The sequence below is a fragment of the Orycteropus afer genome, unplaced genomic scaffold (genome assembly GCF_000298275.1).
Source record: "Orycteropus afer afer isolate SDZICR_OR568_19922 unplaced genomic scaffold, OryAfe1.0 scaffold00322, whole genome shotgun sequence".
Classification (NCBI taxonomy): Eukaryota; Metazoa; Chordata; class Mammalia; order Tubulidentata; family Orycteropodidae; genus Orycteropus; species Orycteropus afer.
This window is the reverse complement of record NW_006921909.1, coordinates 830,425-852,763: the sequence shown is the minus strand read 5'-3', so window position 1 is coordinate 852,763 and position 22,339 is coordinate 830,425. Positions and strand designations below refer to the sequence as shown.

At 37.2% G+C, this 22,339-nt stretch overlaps 1 protein-coding gene across 1 annotated transcript in view; it reads left to right on the top strand.

Moving 5' to 3' along the window:
* Positions 1-22,339, top strand: part of CEP128 (centrosomal protein 128) — a 641,642-nt gene that overhangs the window by 104,033 nt on the left and 515,270 nt on the right. The window lies entirely within an intron of this gene.

Below are 22,339 nucleotides of genomic sequence, written 5' to 3'. Positions count from 1 at the left end.
ATATATATCACGTAGCCTCAAAACTTCTTATAGAAGAGAATTTGGAAGAGATCTTAGAGTTTGTCTCATTCAGCCTTGTACTGTTCACAGAGCAGACTTCTTGTATGGGTCTTGGGTATTGAAGACACAGATTCTCCACAAGCCATATTATCTTTCTGGTACTGGGAAATATTGATAGATTGCCTGGCTGGATTAGAGGATGTTCCATTTAAAAATAAAAAAAAATATTTTATTATATTTTAAGTAAAAATTTCCATAGAAAATTAGGTCCCCCGTTAACATTTTCTTTTTTTAAAATAAATTGTTCTGTCGTGTTGGTTACAATTTTCACAATGTGTTGGTGTTCTCATCATTGCCATTCTGTATGTTCTGTTTCCATTATTCTAATTTCCCTTCCCTTCCTTGCGTTCTCATCTTTGCTTTTGGGTAAGTTGACTGTTTGATCTTAGATTGTTGATTGTTTAAGGGAGCACATTACCCATGGGTTATATTGTTTATTTTATAAGCCAATTTGTTATTTGGCTGAAAGTTGCCTTGTAGAAATAGCTTCAATTCCAAATTCATTTGGGCGATAGTCTTGAGGCCTTTAGTCTCTGTTGGTCTAGAATGTCTGGCCATTTTTAGGAATTTGCGTTTTGTTCTCCATTTTCCTCCCATTGTAGCTGAGACCTCCTATTTTGTCCCTGGTCCAAACAGTCAGGAGTGGTGGCTGGGTACCGTCTAGTTCTGTCTTCAGTTTGGAAGAGGTTGTCATTCATGTGATTAGGCCAGTGAACTAGTTTCTTCTTTGAGCCTCTGATTTCCTTCATTTTCTTTGCTCCACACAATTAGAGACCAGTAGTTGTATCTTAGGTGACCGCTTGCCAGCTTTTAAGACCCCAGATGGTGCTGACTGAATTAGGATGTAGAGCATCATCTTTGTGAACTGTGTTATGACAGTTGACTAAGTTGTCCACAGAGACTATGACCCAGTAAACGATCCTGTGAGTTGTTTGGGTATATCTAGGAGGGCTCTGTAGTGTGCCGCCATGTGGTTTGTTATATATGTGGATATATATCCAGCACACACAAATGTATACCTACATATATACCTATACATGCACATGCATGTACTTGCATATGCCTTCCTATACACATATATGAATCCCTTTTTATGTATATAATCACACAGATAGTTTTTGGTTGTTTCTACTGTTGTTGGGAAATTGTATGTTATAGCATTTACTGAAATTTTCTTTTTTTTTCTTGTGTTCTTCTTAATGTCTTTATTTACCTCAGTCAGATTGTTCTGACTTCACCCATATTTGGGAGTGCCTTTCCTAGCACTAAAAGTAACAAGTGTCTACTATCTAGAAAGTGATTCCCTCTCCATCTCCCTCCTATCTATGGTAACCATCAAAGAACTTTGTTTTCTGTGTGTGTATCTATTCTTGCCTTTTGTAATAATGGGACCATACAATATTTGTCTTTCTGAGATTGACTTATTTCACTCAGCATAATGGCCTCTAGATTCATCCATGTTATAAGGTGTTTTGTTAACTCCTCATTATTCTTTATAGTTTAGTAGTATTCTTTTGTACGTATGTATATTCCACAATTTGTTTTTATCCATTCATCTGCTGATGGAAACTTGGGTTGTTTCCATCTTTTTGCTCTTGTATTGCAGTCAGCATAGGTGTGTGTATGTCTATTCGTGTCACTGCTCTTATATCTCTAGGATATATACCTAGAAGTAGAATTACTGGATCATAAGGTATTTCTATTTCTAGCTTTTTGAGAAAGTGCCATAATACTTGCATAGTAGTTTTACTATTTTACAGTACCACCAGCAATGTATAAGAGTTCCAAACTCCCTACAACCTTGTCAACGTTTGTTGTTTTCCTTTTTTTTGATCATTGCCAGTATTTCAGGGGTGAGATGGTTTCTCATTGTAGTTTTGATTTGCATCAGCTTTGGAAAGCTTATGGAGCAGTTCTACTCTGTCTTTCAGGGTGACTATGAGTCAGAATCAGCGTGAAAGCAATGGGTTAATGGGTAATGATCATGAGCATCTTTTCATATACCTGCTGTCCACCTGAAAGTGCTTTTGGTGAAGTGTCTGTCCATGTCCTTTGCCCATTTTTTGAATTGGATTGTTTGTCTTTCTGTTGTTGAGTTGTTGAAGTTTCCTATATATTTTAGAGATTAGACTCTTCTCAGATAACGTCGTTGCCCAGCTTTCTTTCCTAATCTGTAGTCCCTCTTTTTAGTCTTTTGGTAAAGTCTTTTGATGAGTGTAAATATTTAATCTCTAGGAGGTTGTATTTATCTAATTTATCTTCTGTCATTCATTTATCTTTAGTTTTCTTTGATAGACCATTTATGCTGAGAATAAGGTTCCCTGGTTTTGATCCTATGTTATTTTCCAATAACTTTATAGTTTTAGCCTTAGCATGTAGGCCTTTGATCCATTTTGAATTTGTTGTGTGAGGAATGGATCCTGAGTCTTCTTTCGTTTGTTTGTTTGTTTTTGCATATGGATATCCTGTTTTATCAGAACCGTTTATTAAATAGACTGTTTCTTCCCCCTTGAATGAACTATTGCCCTTTGTCAAAGATCAGCTGCCCATAGATGTATGGATTTACTTTTGGGTTCTTAATTCTATTCTTTTGGTTTATGTATCTGTCATTGAACTGGTACCAGGCTGTTTTGATTACTGTAGTTATAGTATACAGTGTGAGACCTCCTACTTTGTTCTTCTTCAATATTGCTTTAGCTATTCAGAGCCGCCTTCCTTTCAATATAAAGTTGGAGATTAGTTTTTCCTTTCATTAAAGAATGTTGTTGGAATTTGGATCCAGATTGCATTGTATCTATAGATTGCTTTTGGTAGTATGGATATTTTCACAGTGTTCAGTCTTCAATCCATGAATATGGAATTTTTTTTCCCATTTATATAGATTGCTTTTGTTTCTTTTAGTAGTTGTTGTTGTTGTTATATGCCGTCGAGTCGGCCCCGACTCATAGCGACCCCTCCTTGGGTTTCCGAGGCAGTATCACTATGGAAGTAGGATTGCCCAACCTTCCTTCCGAGGAGTGGCTGGTGGGTTTGAACCGCCAGCCTTCTGGTTAGCAGTCAGGTGCCTTAGCCACTATGCTACCAGAGCTCCCTCTTTTAGTAGTAGTAGGCTATTAATTACTAAATGCTTGCAATGTACTTTTATCCCCCGTTTCACTTCTATCTTCTCTCCCTGTTTCAACTGTCTGTCTCTGAAGTTCTCCCATGCATGCTAAGGTACTTTCTTATTATTCATGTGTTTGTGAAAAATCCGTATTTTGTAGGATGTCTTCCTAGATTGGTCAATTTACTTGTAACGTCCTTGCTCCTACTCTGGTTGGAGTTAGTCCTCATATAATTCTCTTTTCTTTTTTTTTTTTAATTTTTTTATTTTTTCTGATTATTGTTCTAATTATGTTTGCTCTCTAGGTCCTTGAAGAGTCACTTACTTTCTGTTAAGGAGCACATGTGGCACAATGGTTAGGTGCTCGGTTGCTAACTGAAAGCTCAGTGGGTCCACCCGACCAGTGGCTCCATGGGAAGAAGCCCTTAGGAGGCTGTTGTGCTCTGTTTCATGGGGTTGCAGTGAGCCAGAACCAACTCAGCAGCACACCTCGTAACAATATGACCTCCGTCTCCTTCTTTAATGTCCTTCTTATAAACATATATGTTAAGTGGTCTTGTAGCACCTGAAATTCTGTTTGGAAATAGTAGTGTTATGTTCTGAATAAATATTCTTATTGCTATTGTGGGAGCTCTGGTAGCATAGTGCCTAAGGCAGTTGACTGCTAACCAGAAGGCTGGCGGTTCAAACCCACCAGCCACTCCTTGGAAGGAAGGTTGGGCAATCCTACTTCCGTAGTGATACTGCCTCGGAAACCCAAGGAGGGGTCGCTAGGAGTCGGGGCCGACTTGACGGCAAATAACAACAACAACAACATTGCTATTGTGAATTACACTGAAGTCTGACAGATATTTTTACATTCATTTCACATATTACTAAATCTCAAAGTATTGTTTGATGACATTCAGTTTGCTATACGTACTTATTTGCTCTTGCTAGTATTGCCATTGTAAATTATAACAAATACGGCTAGCATGAATTTGTACAGGTCCCTCTGTGCAGCTACCATATGCAAACAGACAGTTAATGCTGCTAATACTATGATGATGATGAAAAATGTCTGGGCACTTGCTGACTGAACAGCTGTCTGACAGTAGACTGATTTTCTGAGCGCAAGACTTATTTAATTTCTACTTTATGCTTTTCTTGAAGAGTAGAATGTTTCTATCTCCATTTTCTGTGAATTTATGCTAGACCATCTGTTTTTAAAGCCCTTTTCCATCATTATCAATTAATATTTATTGGGCACCTACTGAGTGCATAGTAATATTGTGCAAACAAAAACCACTCTGCTACAGATAGACTTATTCATTGACTTAACACTGTTTTATTTTTATTAGAAAATAGAAAAACAACAACAACAAAAAAAACACACAAAACCCCAAAGCATAAAATAACATTCAACTCTGAACAATGAAAGATGTTGTATATTATAGGGCTATCTGCTCAAAGACATCTACAACTTGAGAAATTTTAAATTAAATTTCCATAATTATCTACGATCTTCTGTTTGTCAATAATTCTAACTCAAGTGGCCCCGCATTTAGAAAGTCAAATGAAGTATCATATTACTCTGGTATTTTTACTAAATCTATGTGCCTCTTTTCTGAGAGAAAACTATTTGGATAAAAACAGACCCTCCACTAAGAGAATTTGCTTTTTGATTTTGAAGGAAATCCTGGAAAGTACACTTGTTGGGCTCACATTTAACTTTACTTGCAAGATTTTTATTAAGTAAAAGATTGCATAAAAATATAACTTCTTCCAGGAAAAGCAATGGCATTTTAGGGAATAATACTCATTACCATTGTTGCTTTTGAATTAAAGAAGCCAAAAGACTTGTATGGCTTTCCAGCATACCAACTTTGTAGCAGTAATTAAGGTTTTGTTTTGCAGATTGGCAAATTTAATAACATTTGAAGAAGGAAATCCTGACACTAGTCAATAGGGATTTTGCTTTTGAGTTATTTTTCTAGTCCTGGTTGTGGAATTTTGCTGATTCATCCATGGGCTCTGGCCTAGTTAGTCTTCCATGTGACCTTTGGCTAAGAAATAGAGTAAAGGGTATGGCCTTGTAAGAGAGCAAAACCAATTTGCTTTGATGGTGGTTGAACTCATGACCTTGGTTGGCTTCATTAGTAGTGGTTGCCCTAACCCATCACAGACTCCACATATATGGACTTAGTGAATCCCAGATGCTGGCTCATTCATTGGGGAAAATAGGTCAGTAATAAGTGCCCATTTATCTTACTACAATAATTCCAATAAGAGCTTCTCTAGACTCTTGAAATAAACAACACTCCATAAGGACAGGAAAAAAAACATCTAGGATATTGTCAAAGAGAAGCTTTGTGTTTTAGGTAATCTTTAAAGATAATTATCAAGAATGACTGCCATAATAATATAAATTAAAACCCCCCAAAAAACCAAACTCACTGCCATTGAGTCGATTCTGACTCATAGCAACCCCCTTTGCTTTTCTGAGGTGGTATATCTTTACGGAAATAGGTTGCCCAGTCTTCCTTCCGTGGAGTGGCTGGTGGGTTGAACCACCAGCCTTCTGGTTAGCAGCCAAATGTCTCAGGCATTACAACACCAGAGCTCCTTTCTGATAAATCCTACTTTAATACATGATACTGGTTGCAGCTTATGACTCTGCTTACCATATACTTATTAGCAAATATTCACTTTTCTAATTCTTTGAGTTTCTTTGCTATCTCCAAAATATGCGTGTTGTCTTAGTGGCAATGATCAGTATTGAGTTCCATTGTTCCATTTGTACATCCTTCATGCAGTCTTGCTTTTACTTTCTAAGTTTTTAATTTATTGTATTGTAGCTGTTAATATAGATGTTTCTTTCCTTCGTCATGACTGAAAAATAAATTTCTTTGAAAAATTTAAGTAAAATCTACCTAGCTATTTTTCTTTTTTTCATTTGCTCCTTATAACTACCCTGTGAGGTAGGTTTATTATACCCAATTTATGATTGACCTAATAAGTGTTGCTCTCAAGTCATTGGACAACAGAGTATATTTTCCTGTCCAATGTATTTGTTTTTGTTAAATGTGTGCAAAACCATTCTTGACTTAAAATCCAACTTTTGCATCTTTTCTCAGGCCCAACACCAGTGCTTCTTATCTGTGAGGTGAAGTTTAAAGAACTATCTAGTTGTAGGCACCAGAATCCACATAAATGCCACTCATAAAAGCAAAGGTTTGTTGCATTAGGAGGGAGAACATGCAGTTCAAGACTGTGCTATATTAGGTCTGAATGCAAAAATACAGTCGTGTGCTGTATAATGTCTGTTCAGATAACGTTGACCATATGGCCCGTGGTCCCGATTCCCATAAAGACTACTGCGTTGAAAATTCGAGGGGATACAATGGTTCATAATAACAGTTGTGTGCTACTTTGCAATGCATAGAAAAACTATGCAATTATTACTGTTGCTCTGTTATTATGTTAAAGATGTTTTACTGTATCTGAAAATGTTTAATGTTTCTATATGCATAGAAAGGTACACTGCATACTATATACTAATAGAAATGTTTGACGTTAGATATGAATTGTACCTAGTTGTTATGAGTTACACACAAATTTGACTTAAAGGCAGACTCAGGAATGGAGCTCATTCGTATTCCAGGGACTGCCTGTATGTAATATTATCGATATGATGTTTGCACAATGTCCAAATAACATAACATCGTATTTCCCGGACTGTGTTGTGGATGTTAAGGAACACAGGACTGTAGCAAAGAAGCATTGTAATTGCCTACATCAGATAATTTAACAGGGTCTTAAAATGGTACAAGGCAAGGCCTTTTCTTGGGATGGTAAAAGCAAATCTGATTTAATTAGGTACAATATTTCATTTCTTTTCCCTTGAACAGATTTCATTGCCACACTCCAGTTCATTCATTAAAACACATTTTTCACTTTCAAAAGCCTTCTTTTGTAAAAGAGCAAAGCAAAACCAAAGCTCACACAGCAGGCTCTAACTGGGAGGTATAAGCTTTACATTTTACTTCTAGAAATCATGTTACCACCAGCACATTCGAAGTGGCTGAGCACATTTTGATAAAGACTTGTTTAACCACCTTGCTTAGCACTTCCTACTGCTATCTTGCATATTCATTTTGTTTACCTGTACTATTCTTTTCTAATTCACATCTTTTCCTTCAAATTTCCTGTATAGTCTGGCCTGCTCTCTACTCCCCAGTGTCACACCCCTGCTTGTTCTTAGCTTTCTAGCCTCAGTGCCCCTAGACTGGTCTTCCTTCCTTGTCTCAGTACCTGGGTCCTGCTTCTGCTTCCAAGCCTTGATGCCACTGGACCAGCCTCTTGCTCCCTGGCCTTGAGTCCCTTGGCCTGGCCTCCTGCTTCTTGGGCTTCAGTATTTGCTCTGCATCTGTCATTGTGGCAAAACAAAGGATCCACTATGCAGACCTTAGGAGCTCTGGTAGCATAGTGGCTAAAGCACTTGACTGCTAACCAGAAGGCTGGCGGTTCAAACCCACCAGCCACTCCTCGGAAGGAAGGTTGGGCAATCCTACTTCCATAGTGATACTGCCTCGGAAACCCAAGGAGGGGTCGCTATGAGTTGGGACTGACTCGACAGCATATAACAACAACAACAACATGCAGACCTTGCCCATCTCTTCCATCTTCCTGAAGCAGCTACAAACCCAGCAGGCCCCTGGAGAAGGTGCTTCTCTTGGGAGAGAGGAAGGGAGCAGGTGGGGGCTGATGGTGCCAGTCACAAAGGGGCAAGGGCAGTGCTCACTGCACAGCTCCAACTGCCAGCACCCTCTACTCTGCTCAGAACCCACACCTAGCTGTTTTTTGAGTTAGATACTGATTCCGGGATTTAGAATGTGAATGCATTGTTTTCTTTCTCAAAAGAAATTTATTTTTTTGTTTTGTTTTGGTTTGGTTTTTGTTGGCACAGATAATCCCCAACTGGATGAACTTTAAAGGCAAAAATTTTCCATGACTTTAGCTAGTTCTCATGTGGGAGGAATCTCTAACTTGATTTAGGAAAAAACAGAATTTGGAAATCCAAAGACTTTGACAAGAATAAAATCTGAGTTAATTCAAATGAGTGGTACCAGTTCTTATCAGCAAAATCTTGCTGTATTATGCACATACATTGCTATCCAAAGTATCTATTATGCTATTAATATTTGATGGTTTTATAGGTGTGATTGAGGTTTCCAAAAGGGAATTTTGGAGATAGATACACACATATCTTTTTTAAAAATATGTACTTAAAACTTTCATCATAGTATTTAAAATTGTTAATATATATTAATACTAAAAATGTTTTAATTTATAGCTTATATCATCTAATTTGGATTGGAAATTCATTATAATGTGAAGCTTAAAATATTTGTTGGTTGATTTTTATTTTGTACCCCTAGGAAAAATTTAATCATAAAAATATAAGCGCTACTACTCTTTTTCAAATTCTCAGTGACATGACTTTTTTATTCTTTATTGTTCCTGGAAAAAAAAAAAAAACAACTCTGACTTGAATGTCTGTATCTTCAAGTATAGTGACCTATTGTTTGCTATGAGTTCAGACTTGTCTTTTTATAGTTTTGGTTTATAGTGAATCATCTACATGGTTTTGCCTTTGTGACCAGAGGCATGCCACTGTAGTTCTGCCCAGTGATTAGGATGGGAGAGGATAGTTTATGTTCATCTTTTTTCTCTGGGAATTTCTTGACCTGTTTGAGAGTTAACATGTGACCTTTATTTCATTCTAGCTCCATCATTCTCAACCTAGCTTGATGGTCAATTTAAAGTAGACAGAGGCCCTTTCCTTCCCTAATTTCTGCACATCTTCGAATATGTTATCTGTTAGAGCCTCTTGATAAACATTCCTTTGTCGTAGTTGTAGTGGTTTTCACCTTTAGCTGAGATGTCTACAAATGTTTTCCTTTTCCCCTTTCCCTTACAGTCTTAAAGGAAAGGCTGCATTTTTTTGATTATGTACAACTGTGGGAGTTCAGAATCATCTACCTCTATAGAATTGCAATAGTACAATACTTGGTATGTTAGCCTTTTTAATGGAAATAGGCACACTTAAAGAAAAGAAGAAAAATTGTTGTTATTAAAGATTTAAATATGCCCCAGGGACCCTCTATTAAGGCTCTGTGTTGTTGCTATGATCTTAAATGTGTAGGAGACAAGCTGAATCCTGGTGCCAGGCACATGATAGCTTTATAGCTAAACTGCTTGTAAGAAAAAACAAGCTTTAAAGGGCAAAATAACATAGTAATAGAAATTCATTGGCATATGATTTTTTTTTTTTCTCCTTTTATAACAGCTTTTACTGGGTCAGTTTTAATACATAATTCTAAGTTGCTTGATCTAACGCAAATGGAAAAGAAATCTAGTCTAGGCTTACAAGTTTAAAAAAGATAGTGAGTTAAAGTTAATTATTGAGGTTTAAAGAAATAGCTTGTACTTTTGGTTCAGTTAGGTTTTGTAGCATTTCTCCTTGAGTATTACCTGTGTTTTTAGAAGTTTAAAGTCCATCAGTATAATTTAGTAGGTCTAAGAGTTAGATTTTCTGTATTTGTCTTTCATGTAGAAAGATAATGTAGAAAATTGATTCAGTACCCTGGGTTAGAATACTGCATGTGCTTTCACTTGTTTACTTACTCATGGCATATAGGCAGAAGAAAATATTCAAACTTAATGACATTTCTAGGTGGTATAGTGGAAATGGAGTAATTTGCCCTGGGTTGCTCCTCAGTACCTCACTTTTGTTCCTCAACTGAAAGAAAGAGAATTTAAGTCCTCATTGATTAAGTTTTCTCAGACTTACGTATCCTTAGAGGAAAAGAAGAAATGAAAAAAGGGATATAAGTAATATATCAGGCTGCAAGTAGAGCTACAAAAGAAAAGTACATTATTTTAGAAAAGCAATATTATAAATAACTGATCAGTACTGAAAGTGAGTGGGAAAAGAGTAATACAGGATTATTTTATTACAATTCCTGAGTATCCAAGAGAATGAGAGATTCTTTTATTCAAATACATTGTATATGGAAATTTAGATCTCCTAAAAATAGACAATAGACTTTCAGATGAATTATATTTTTATGGAATATAATCCTATAAAGCAGAAAACAGAATTTGATTTATTAAAGTTTAGTTTATTTTTTATTTCTTAAACACTGAGTAAAACTTAAAAATTTATATTAATTATAAGAAATGACAATCAGAGCACCTATTAGTGTGAGAATATAAATAATTATTTTTCATACTGCCCTTTTTATTTTTATTTTTTTACTTTCTGTTTTTGTTTGAGTGAATTTATAGAGAACATTTGTTCTCCTTTCAACAGCTCATACACATTTTATTTAGTGACACTGAATGTACATTGTAATAGCTTTCTTCCCACTTCCTCCCTTTGTTTATCTTTTCTCTGTGTCCTTCTTTCCTTTAAGGAGCTCTGGTGGCATAGTGTGTAAGACATTTGACTGCTAACCAGAAGGTGGGTGGTTGAAACTTGGCAGCCTCTCTTGTGGAAGGAAGATGGGGCACTCTACTTCTGTAAAGATTTACCACCTTGGAAGCCCAATGGGGGTCACTATGAGTTGAAATTGACTCAGTGGCAGTGGGTTTGGTTGTTTGGTTTTTCTCTCCTATGCATTTGTGCTCTCTGAGCTATCTCCCTGTGCAAATGCTGCCCGTCTGATCTTCCATGGTTGATTGTTCTAAGGAGTGCATCTCCCTGGTGTAACTGTTCAGCTTGTATGCCTATTATGAAGGTTAAGCCATGGGAGTGAGTTCAATTCCAGGCCAGAAGGGTGACTAGAAACTAGTCTCATGGGTTTCACCAGTCTCTCTCAGACCAATAATCCTGGTCTTTTTTATGAGTTTGAGTTTTTATCCACATTTTTCTCCCACTCTATCCAGGATCTCCAATTCTGATCCCTTTCCAAGTGGTTGGCAGTGGTAGCCAGGCACCGTCTGGTTCTGATATCATGGTTGTGGAGGCTGACGTTTCCATGGTCCACTAGTCCCTTGGACTGAGGGTTTCCATGTGTCTTTGATTTTCTTCATTCTTCCTTGCTCCAGATGTGGAGAGACCAATGGTTGCCTCTTAGAAGCTGCTTATAAGCTTTTACGACCCAGTCGCTACTCACCAAAGTATAATGGAGAACAATGTTTTTGTGTTCTTTGCTATGCCAGTTGAGCTGCATTTCCCTCCCAACCATGGTCCTAAGCCTGCAGGCCCAGCAACTTACTCCCTCACTGTGTTTGGTTATGACTAAGCAGTTATCATAATTTTGCCCCCTCTGGAAGGTTGAACTTACTCTTTACCCTTTGAGCTTGGGCTGGATTCATGACTCTCTTCTAACAAATTCAGGGGAGGGAAGAGAACTGTCTTTATCATGGAGAAATCTGGCACATCAGACAAGGTATATATAACCCTAGCTTAAGCAAGTAATCAAAGTTAACCAGTCATAGGTCATTCTGTACCCCATGATGTGATGAGAAAAAAACCAAAAAAAACACCAAATAGGAGATCTCTGGTAGCGTAGTGCACTATACCCCATGATGTGATGAGAAGGGCATTTTAAGTTTGTGGTATTCATCCCTGAAATTTATAAGCCCAATTAATCATGGGAAAATATTGAAAGAAACGCAAAATAGACATTCTGCAAAATGCTAGACCATTACTTTTAAAAAATGTCAATGTTATGAGAAACAAGGAAAACTGATAAATTTCACAGATTAGAAGAGGCAAAGGAGACAAGACAACTAAACGGGATGTAGCATCCTGGACTGGATCCTGGAACAAGATAACACATTAGTAGAAAAACTAATGATATTCTAATTAAGTCTGTAATGATTCTATAGTAATGTTAATGTGTTAGTTTTGATAAATGTATCATAGTTAGGTAAAATGTTAATATTAGGGAAAGTTGGGTGAAGGGCATTTGGGAACTATGAACTATCTTTAAAATTCTGAAAAATTTAAAATAATTTCAAAATAAAACTTTTAAAATAAATCCATCCAGGATATTTCTTCCTAAAGAAAAGACTAAAATGATAAATTGTGAAAAAAGGAAAAAATCATTAACTTTTTGACATAAGCTTCAAAATAAATAGTTATTTTTCAAGACAACTACACTGGGATAATAGTTTTTGAGAAAGAAAGACAATTTAGTGCTTGAGAAAATATGGTGATTAAGAAATAACCACCACTCGTCTGTCAGTTTGTCATACTGTGGTGGCTTGAATGTTGCTGTGAGACTTGAGACTATGCCACCCATATTTTAAATAGCCAGCAAGTTTACCCAGGGTGGACAGGTTTCAATGGAGCCTCTAGATTAAGACAGGACTAAGACAGACTCAGAAGAAGGAAGGGGCCATTCTTCTCTCAAATAATTGGCCAGTGAAAACCTTATGAATAGCAGTGAAACACTGTCTAATGTATTACTGGAAAACTTTATGAAATGTCCTGAAACATGGTCCAATATAGTGCTGGAAGACGAACCCCTCAGGTTGGAAGGCATTCAATATACTACTAGGGAAGAGCTGCCTCCTCAGAATAAAGCTGACCTTAATGAGGTGGAAGGAGTAAAGCTTTCTGGACCTCCATTTGCTGATGTGGCATGACTCAAAATGAGAAGAAACAGCTGCATACATCTGTTAATAATTGGAACTTGGAATGTACAAAGTATGAATCTAGGAAAATTGGAAGTCGTCAAAAATGAAATGGAATACATAAAGATCTATATCTAGCCTTTGTTGTTGTTGTTGTTATGTGCCGTCGAGTCAGCCTTGACTCATAGCGACCCCTCCTTGGGTTTCCGAGGCAGTATCACTACGGAAGTAGGATTGCCCAACCTTCCTTCTGAGGAGTGGCTGATGGGTTTGAACCGCCAGCCATCTGGTGAGCAGTCAAGTGCCTTAGCCACTATGCTACCAGAGCTCCCCAATCTAGCCATTAGTGTGGTAAAATGGACTGATTTTGGCCATTTTGATCTACTATCCTGGGAATGACAAATTGAACAAGAATGGCGTGACATTCATCATCACAAAGGATGCTTCAACTTCTGTCCTGAAGTACAGTGCTGTCAGTGATAGGTTAATATCCATATGCCTACAAGGAAGACCAGTTAATACTACTACTATTCAAATTTGCACACCAACTACCAAAGCCAAAGATGAAGAAATGAAGATTTTTCTAACTTCTACAGTCTGAAATTGACCAAACGTGCAATCAAAATGTGTTAATTATTACTGGCGATTGGAATGCAAAAGTTGGAAACAAAGAAGAATCACTAGTTGTAGAAAAATATGGCACTGGTGGTAGAAATAACATTGGATATTGCATGATAGAATTTTGAAAGACCAATGAGTTATTCATTGCAAATACCTTTTTTTCAACAATGTAAATGGCAGCTGTACATGTGGACTTCACCAGATGGCATACACAGGAATCGGATCGATTATATCTTGTGTTTTATTGACTATGCAAAAGTATTTGACTGTGTGGATCATAATAAATTGTGGATGACATTGAGAAGAATGAGAATTCCAGAACACTTTATTATGCTCATGAGGAATCCGTACACAGACTAGGAGGCTATCATTCAAACAGAACAAGGGGATACTGCATGGTTTAAAATCAGGAAGGGAGTGTGTCAGGGTTGTATCCTTTCACCATACTTATTCAATCTGTATGCTGAGCAATCTGAGAAGTTGGACTATATGAAGAAGAGCATGGCATCAGGATTGGAAGAAGACTCATTAACAACCTGTGGTATGCAGATGATGCAACTTTGTTTGCTGAAAGCGAAGATGATTTGAAGCACCTACTGATGAAGATTAAAGACTACAGTCTGCAGTATGGATTACACCTCAACTTAAAATGAAAATCTTCACAACTGGAGCAATAAGCAGCATCACGATAAATGGAGAAAAGATTGAAATTGTCGAAGATTTTGTATTACTTGGTTCCATAATCAACACTAATGGAAGCAGCAGTTAAGAAATCAGATGACGTATTGCGCTGGGCAAATCTGCTGCAAAAGACTTCTCAAGTGCTGAAAAGCAAAGATGTCTATCTCTCTCTCTTTTTGTTTTTTGAATACATTTTACTGAAGTGTAATTTATGTACAGTGAAGTACACAAAACTAAAGTGATATGGGTCAGCAATTTCTTTCTTTCTTTCTTTTTTTTTTTTTTTGCAGTAATCTCTCTCCTCTTTTCCCACCCCTAGTAACCAACAAAGAAAGTTTCCTTCTGTATATAAACTTTCCTTGACTTTTTACAGTGATGATCTGATATTATATTTGTCCTTCTGTGATTGATTTATTTCATTCAGCATAATGTCTTCCAAGTTCATCCACATTTTGAGGTGTTTTGCAGATTCTACATTATTCTTTAGGGTTACATAGCATTCCATTAGGAGCTCTGGTGGTGTAGTGCCTAAAGCATTTGACTGCTAACCAGAGGGCTGGTGGTTCAAACCCACCAGCCACTCCTCGGAAGGAAGATTGGGCAATTTACTTCCTTAGTGATACTGTCTCGGAAATCCAAGGAGGGGTCACTATGAGTCAGATCCGACTCGATGGCAGTGAGTTTGGTTTGGTTTAGTATTCCTTGGTGTGTATGTACCATAGTTTGGAGATCCATTCTTCTGTAGATGGGCACCTAGGTTTTTTCCATCTTTTTGGTATTATAGATAGTGCTGTGATGAACATGGGTGTGCATATATCTGTTCTTGTCCTGGCTCTCACTTCTTTAGGATATATACCTAGTAATGGAATTGCTGGGTCAAATGGTATTTCTAATTCCAGCTTTTTAGAGAATCACTGTACTGCTTTCCACAGTGGTGGTATTATTTTACAGTCTCACCAGCAGTGTATGAGAGTCCCAATCTCACCACATCCTTGCCAGCATTTGTTATTTTCTGTCTTGTTGAACTTTGCCTTTAGTGCTGGCGAGAGGTGGTATATCATTGTTGTTTTGATCTACATCTCTTTGATGGCTAATGATAGTGAGCATTTCTTCATGTATTTGCTGGCCACCTGAACATCTTCTTTGGTGAAGTGTCTGTTCATGTCTTCTGCCCATTTTTTAATTGGATTGTTTGTCTTTTTATTGTTGAGGTTCTATAAATTTTAGAGAAGTCCCTTGCCAGATATGTCGTTGCCTAATACTTTTTCCCAATTTGTAGGTTCTCTTTTTATTCTTTTGGAGAAGTCTTTGGAAGCACATAAAAATTTAATTTTTAGAAGGTCCCATTCATCTAGTTTATCTTCTGCTGTTTGTGCATTTTGGGTTATGCTTGATAGTCTATTTATGCCATAAATTAGGGCCCCTAAACTAGCCCTTTGGTTTTCCTTGAGGAACTTTATAGTTTTAGGTTTCACATTTAACTTTTTAATCCATCTGGAGTTAGTTTTTGTGTATGGTGTGAGGTATGGATCTTATTTCATTTTTCTGCAAGTGGATATCCAGTTTTGCCAGCACCATTTGTTAAAGAGATCATCTCTTCCCCGTGTAATGGATTTCAGCCGTTTGTCAAAAATCAGCTGACCATAGGTGGATAGATCTGTTTCTGGCTTCTCAGTTCTATTCCACTGGTCTATGTGTCTGTTGTTGTACCAGTACCAGGCTGTTTTGACTACTGTGGCTGTATAGTAGGTTTTGAGATCCATGAATGTGAGACCTCTTGCTTTCTTCTTCTTCTTTCCTTATTCGAGGCCTGTTTCCTTTCCATATAAAGTTAGTGATTATTTTTTCCATATCCTTAAAGAATGCTGATGGGATCTGGACTGAGATTGCATTGAATGTATAGATTGCTTTGGGTAGTATTGACATTTTCACAATGTTCAATCTTCCTATCCACTAGCATGGTATATTCTTCCATTTATGTAGATCTCTTATGGCTTCCTGGAGTAGTGATTTGTAGTTTTCTTTGTACAGGTCTTTTGTGTCCCTAGTAAGATTTATTCCCAAGTATTTTATTTTTCTGGTAGCTATTATAAATAGTATTGATTTCCTTATTTCCTTTTCAGCAATTTCTTTGCTGGTCTAGAGGAATCCAACTGAGTTTTGTATATTGATCTTGTATCCCACCACTATGCTAAATCTTTCAATTAGTTCCAGTAGTGGTTTTTTTTTTTTTTTTGCTTAGTCTCTTGAGTATAAGATCATATCATCAGGAAATAGTGATAGTTTTACTTCTTTCTTACTAATTTGGATGTCTTTGATTTCCCTTTCTTGCCTTATTGCCCTGGCTAGGACTTCCAACACAATTTTGAATGGAAGTGGTGATAGAGGGCATTCTTGCCTGGTACCTGTTTGCAAGGGGAATGGTTTCTCTCTCTCTCCATTGAGAATAATGTTGGCTCTTGGTTTTGCATATATGCTGTTTATTATGTTGAGGAATATCCCTTCTATTCCCATTTTGCTGAGAATTTTTAATCAGGAATGGGTATCAAAGATGTCTCTTTGAAGACTAAGGTGTGCTCTACCCAAACCATGGTAATTTTATCTTTCTTTTTTTTTTTAAATTGTGCTTTGAGTGCAAATTTACAGAGTAGAATTTGTTTTACATGCAACAGTTGGTATATATTTGGTTTTATTCCGATTACCATCCCCAACCCTAATCTTCCCTGTGACTGCCTCCCCATACCCTTTTTCGTCATTCATTCTTGTCTGTCCAGCTTTCCCTCCATGTGAATGCTGCCCCTCTTGTGCCCCAAGCCATGGTATTTTCAATCGACTTGTGTGTGTAGAAACTGAACAGTGAATAAGGAAGACCAAAGAAGAGTTGATACTTTTGAGTTGTGGTGTTGGCAATGTGTATTGAACATAACATGGACTGCCAGAAGAACTACCAAATCTGTCCTGGAGGAAGTGTAGCCAGAATGCTCCTTGGAAGCAAGAATGGCCAGACTTTGTCTCACCTACTTTGGTCATGTTGTCAGAAGGGAGAGATCATGCTTTGTCAAGTGGAGTGTCAATGAAAAAGGGGAAGACCCTCAATGAAATGGATTGACCCAGTAGCTTCAATGATGGGCTCAGGTATAGCAAGGATTGTGAGGTTGGCACAGGACTGGGCAGTGTTTGGTTCTGTTGCACATAATGTTGCTATGAGTTGGAGCCAACGCAACAGCACCTAACAACAGGAAATAAGGGCAAAATCTTGCAAGCCTACATTTATGTGAAGAACTAAGTGGGCTAATTGCAAAGTAAAGTTATCCAGAGTTTATAAAGGGATATGTATTCATCCCTTCAGCACATGTTTATAGCCTACTGTGTACCAAGTACTGTGTTGGCAATAAAACATGATCATGAGAGGGGAGGTCCCTGACCTTTTGAAGCTTATGCCATAATGACATACAAGCTTTTATGTTATGCTTTGAAAATGGCCTCTTAATAAATGAGGATTATCTTGAATCAAGTAAGTCTTGAATGATTATTTTGAATGCCTAAGTAAGTAAAAATAGTATGTATATACATGAAAATATTACTTGTTAATATGTTTAGTCATTATAATAAGCAAACTCTTGGGAAATTTCAACATATGTATCTTGTTTTTTATGTAAAATATTACAGGATTTTTATCATTTAATTTTTGGAAATCCTGAAAAGGGGCAGGATTGGATTAATTCTACTTATTAAGTTGGAAAAATTTCTTCACTGGAGAATTTTTGAAGTTTGAATTCTTAAGTAAGTTAAACTCCTTGTGTTGCAGCATGAGGTTAAATTTTAAAGGCCTAGCACGTGACTCTTCCTGTTTCCCTTTCCTCAGTAAGCAGGGAACAGAGAAGAAAACAGAATCTGGAACATGATGAGATGCACAAAGTCACATTGCAAAGATCATTTTGTCATAGCTACTCCTGGGTGATGGCTGCAAGATCTGCCAAATTAGTTTGAACTCTCTTTCCATTCTTTATTCCTTCCCACTAGTTGTGTCCAGTTTTGGAAAGCTGTGATCTGGTCACTAGGTTTGTCCTTTCAACTTTTTCACAGCTTTGGAATGACTCTTGTGCTTGGGGCAAACCCTTATTGGTAGTTGTTTAGTCCTTCTGTCCTTCTGATGTTACAACCTCCAATATCTTCACCTCCCTTGGACGAGTCTTCACTGGGTGCTCATTTGGATTGGCTTCTGCTCAGGAGTTTGAATCCAGAAGTGGAGTTTGCCTGTTCACATAGTTTGATGAAACTTATCATCTACCTGAAGAAGTCTTCCTTAGAATCCCTCTTCTTGTGGCTGGTTTTTAGTCCAATGAAAAATATTGAAAAGAAAAGGCCAAAATCCGTTCAATGGAGAAGAGATAGTTTCTTTCACAAATGATGCTGGCAAAACTGAATATCCATTTGCAGAATACTGAAACAAGATCCATATTTCACACCATACACAAAAACTAACTCCAGATAGATCAAAGACTCAAGTGTGAATCCTAAAAGTATAAAGGTCATCAAAGAAATAGTCGGGGCAAACTTCCAAAACCAAAAACCGAACTCACTGCTGTTGAGTCGGTTCCAACTAATAGCGACCCCTCCTTGAGTTTCTGAGGCGGTATCTCTATGAAGTAAACTGCCCAGTCTTCCTTCCAAGGAGTGGCTGTTGGGTTTGAACCACCAGGCTTCTGGTTAGCAGTCAAATGCCCTAGGGACTATACGACCAGAGCTCCTATTGGGGCAAATTTAGGGGCCCTAATTTATGGTATAAACAACTATCAAGCATAATCTAAGATGCACAAACAGCAGAAGATAAACTTGGTGATTGGGACCTTCTAAAAATTAAATTCTTAGGTACATTAAAAGACTTTTCCCAAAGAGTAAAAAGAGAATCTACAGAATGGGAAAAAATATTCTGCAATGACATATCAGACAAAGGTCTTAGCTATGAAATTTGTAGAAAACTCCAACAGCTCAACATCAAAAGGACAAGCAATTCAACTGAAAAACAGGCAGAAGACATGAACAAACACTTCACCAAAGAAGATATTCAGGCAGCCAACAAACACATGAAGAAATGTTCACGATCATTAGCTGTTAGATATAAATCAAAACTACCATGAGATACTGTCTCACTCTAGTATTAATAGCAAAGTTCAACAAGACAGAAATAACAAATCCTGGTGAGGATGTGGAAAGATTGGAACTCTCATATACTGCTGGTGGCACTGTAAAATGATATAATCACTGTGGAAATTGGTATAGTGATTCCTTAAAAAGTTGGAAATAGAAATATCATTTGACCCAGCAATCCCATTACTAGGTATAGATCCTAAGGAAGTGAGAGGCAGGACACTAACAGATACATGCACACCCAGGCACTATTCACAATATCAAAGAGATGGAAACAACGTAAATGCCCGTCAACTGAGGAATGGATAAACAAACTGTGGTACATACACACAATGGAATACTATGCAACCCTAACTAATAATGTAGAAGCTGAAAAATGCCACATAATGTGGATGAACTTGGAGGACATTATGCTGAGTGAAATAAGTCAATCACAGAAAGACAAATATTGTACTAGTCCATTATTGTAAAAAGTCAGGGAAAGGTTTATATATAGAAGAAAACTTTCTTTGTTGGTTACCAGGGATGGGATGAGAGAAAATTCCTAGATAGACTGGGAAAGAAAAAGAAAAGTAATATACATATATAGAAACCAAAGGTTATTAGTGGTTACCAGGGGTGGGAGGGAGGGGGAAAGGGGAGGCTTTTGTTTGTGGAGCATTGATTTTATGCTAATGGTGGTGGAATATTTGGGAAAGGATAGCAATGATGGTGGCACAACATGAAAAATGCCATCAATGTCTCCGAGCTGTAAATGAAGAAGTTGTTATGTTGGCAGATTTTTTTTGTGTGTATGTTTCACCATGATAATAATAATAAAAAAAAGATGATAAAATTAGAAAAAATATTGAAAAGATAATTGATTAATTTTAACTCATAAAAAAGCAGGGCTAGGTTGCAATAATTATGTTAATGGATAAGACAGTCAAAAATTTATAAAGTGAATTGATAAAAAGTAGCAACATCTTTCTGTGTCTCTCATATACACATACACACACATCCTCACACACACACACATATATACACATACTCTCACACACATGCACACATTGGATGGGGAAGACAGAGGAATCATGAAAAAATAAGGCAGCAGCAATAATGTCCTAGGGTAATTTTATTATGAAATATTTATAAACATGCCCTCCCAGCAAAAAATGCATTATGCATATGGAATTGAATATTTGTATAAATTACACTTGTGCTACAGTATAGAACAAATATCACACATCAAAATCATTTGATAACTATTTGAAAGGCATATACTTTTTAATAGGAGCCCTGGTGGCGTAGTGCCTAAAGCATTTGACTGCTAACCAGGAGGCTGGCAGTTCAAACCCACCGGCCATTCCTCAGAAGGAAGGTTGGGCAATCTCCTTCCATAGTGATACCACCTTGGAGACCCAAGGAGGAGTCGCTATGAATCAGATCTGACTCAATGGCAGTGAGTTTGTTTTTTGGTTTTAGATTTTATGCTTTTTAATACTTCATCAATTTTAACAATTCAGCAACTTTAATAGTTGTCTTTTATTGAACATTTAATGCGTACTGGATATTGTTCTGTGTGCATTACAATTAGCAGATCATTTAGTTTTCACCGTAACCAGCTCAGGTTGGTATTACTTGAACATGGGGAGGCAGTGCCACTCAATGGTTAAGAACCAGAAAGCTTGAATCTCTATTCTGTTACTATGTGAGTGACCTTGGCCTGTTACTCAATTCTCTGTGCCCCAGTTTTCCCTTAAATGACATGAGCTTAATGATAACTCATGGGAATTATCATGAGGATTAAGAGTATACTGTTGTTGTTATTGTTATGTGCCATCAAGTTGGACCCGACTCATAGCAACCCCTCCTTGGGTTTCCCAGGTGGTATCACTAGGGAAGTAGATTGCCTAATCTTCCTTCTGAGGAGTGGCTGGTGGATTTGAACCGCCAACCTTCTGGTTAGCACTCAAGTGCCTTAGGCACTATGCTACCAGAGCTGTTAAAAGTATATATGAATATATGTAAAGTACTCAATAAGCGTGTTAATAGTAAACTCTCCAGACTTGTTCAGCATTATTGCAATATTATATGCAAACCAGAATTATTTCATTTTGATTTTCTCTGCCTTTTTACCCAGTTGCTATTTAACCCAGGACAATGGGGGCCACGGCAGAGTGGACAGTAGTCTTATGGATTACTGTCATATTTATTACATATGCATATTCAGAAGTAGTGCCTAGCACAATGGCTGGCACGTAGAAAATTCACTTGGTAGATATTGTTAAATTCATAAGTTAATGAAATTGATTATGATTGAGTATACTTAGATCAGATTTGTTTTCTCTCCTTTTCCCTAAAACTAGTTTTTGTATTGAGCATATATGTCTTGTTGGAAAAGACTTCTGGCGTTTTGGCCTTTCTCAATTTGTTTGTCTTCTTCAATAAACTGCTAAGTCTAAATGCTGAAGTTGTCAGATTTTTTTTTTTTTTCTTAATGAATGGCATGCCTTTTAGATATTTGGAAAAACTGCTCCAAGTACAACTTCTTTTCCTTAAGTATTTTTTAAAAAAACTTTTTTCATGGAAAAACCAAAGCACTTTGGTGTCTAACTTTTAAAATTTATATTCTCTTAAAGTTATTTTTTCCCCCATTTCATTAAAAAGAGGAAAATGGAAAACGTATTTATGTAAGGTGTGGTTTGAAGAGCCAGTTATGTGTCACAATAAAAGATCATGTATGTAATAATATTACAAAAGTATGTTTCTACCCTGTTTGAGCATAATTTTTCAGAGTTTTTAGGGAGCTGGCTTTTGATACTATGTCTAAATAGTTGAATAGATGATAGAACTACTATTATTTCAGCAGTGTGGTAGTTAAGGTTATGTTTCGACTTGGCTGGGCCTGGTTTTGAGTGGCTGGGCAGCTGAATGTAGTTAGTCTCCATGATGAGATTGGTAATCAATTTCATTGTGGAACCAACTGGAGCAGCTGAGTAGCTGCCTAGGGCTATGGTCTGCTTCCAGTATATAAGAAGTTTTGAGAACAGTGTCTGTAGCTTTTTGGCCCGCTTGGACCCTGCATGTAGCTGAGTCTTCATTCAGTAGCCT